Here is a 1541-nt window from a genome sequence, read left to right as displayed (position 1 = left end):
ATTTTCTTTGAGCCTTTTTTTTTTTTTTTTTTTGGCTTGCAACCTGTGTTCTTTTAAAATAAGAACTCTCTGGATCTGGTGACAGAGTTCACATATGGGTTAATGTAATAACAATCTCTTGGTATTTGAAGGCCTTGTTTCTCTGGTAGCTATATCAGGAGGCACACTGGTGGCCTGGTGGTAAGAAGCTGCACTGCAATCCCTAAGAAATCTGGTTCAAGTCCATCATCTGCTCCGTGGGAGAAAGATGGGTAATCTCCTCCTGTGCAATTTGCTGCCTCTGAAAACCCACTGACTAGTCAGCTATAGGTCAGTTCTTTTTTTTTTTTTTTTAATGGTAACAGCTATAAGCTGCAATTTTACATTTATACATTGGAAACGTTCATTTTCAAAAGCTGAGCATAATTACCGTATTGTCTGTAACAGCTAAGCTTCAATTTAACTGTTGATACAGATAAAATTTACTATGAAAAACAATGATTTTATATTTGTCCACATTCTGTGATAGTAATTCTCCGACTAACCAACCCTTTTTGGAGAACCAAATGATTCTATTTTTTTCACAGTATCCATGCCATCCTTAACAAACCCAAATACTACATGTTTAAAGTCCAAATGTTCTGCTTTTTTCAACGTTATGAAAAACTGAGAATTGTTGGTATCTCGGCCCCGATTTGCCATAGATACTAAACCAGGACCAGTATGTTTCACATTAAAATTTTCATCTTCAAAATTATCTCCATAAATGGATCGTCCTCCTGTTCCATAATTTCTTGTAATATCTCCCCCCTGACAAACAAAATCTGGAATTACTCTGTGGAAAATGGAGTTTTTGAATCCAAAGCCTTTCTCTCCAGTGCATAGTGCTCTGAAGTTCTCAGCCGTTTGCGGAACAATGTTTGAAAATAATTCCATGGTTATACGTCCTAGAGGTTCATCATCGGCACAAATATCAAAAAACACCACAGGATTTGTTTCCTTGGATAATTCTGCTGCGAAGGATACCTGTCCTTTCTGGAGTTTCAATAAATTCTGTTGGCATTCTTCAAATTTTTTCTTAAAACAATCAGCCATTTCTTTAGTTTTGAATTTTACTGCAAGCTGTTCCACTTTTGCTTCGCCATCAGCATAATCTGAGGCAGTTCAAACTAAAGCATTATTTGAAACATTTAACGGCTTTAATTCCATTGTTTTGGTAATAACATGGTTCGCACACACTTTAAAGACCTGGTCTCTCTCCTCATTAGGATCCTGTAATAATTCTTCATTGTGTGCCAAAGAATCTTTATATCTCCAACACTACGTTCTTTCCACTGGCTGACATCTCGATCCCATCTATAAAGTTTGTCTCTCTCTTTAAATAAAATTTCTTCATCTTCTTCACCAGATTTTACTTCTACCTCTGGTAATGACACTGTTGGTTCAAAATGGATATCTTCATTATGTACTTCTTCATCACTACCATCTTCATCCTCACCAGTTTTACTTGTTGACTTTGTCCCAAAGACAGCTGCTCCAGTATTTGCCCACTGGAAATTTTT

The 1541-nt window shown here is 36.5% G+C and overlaps 1 pseudogene; it reads right to left on the bottom strand.

The window, feature by feature from the left end:
- Nucleotides 1-482: 482 nt before the first annotated feature.
- LOC102855800 lies at nt 483-1535 on the bottom strand (annotated as a pseudogene).
- Between the last annotated feature and the right edge of the window lie 6 nt (nt 1536-1541).

Source organism: Elephantulus edwardii, unplaced genomic scaffold (assembly GCF_000299155.1).
Source record: "Elephantulus edwardii isolate Elephantulus edwardi_28Jun2011 unplaced genomic scaffold, EleEdw1.0 scaffold00001, whole genome shotgun sequence".
NCBI lineage: Eukaryota > Metazoa > Chordata > Mammalia > Macroscelidea > Macroscelididae > Elephantulus > Elephantulus edwardii.
Note: the sequence above shows the minus strand (reverse complement) of the source record. Positions and strands in the feature narration are given on the sequence as shown.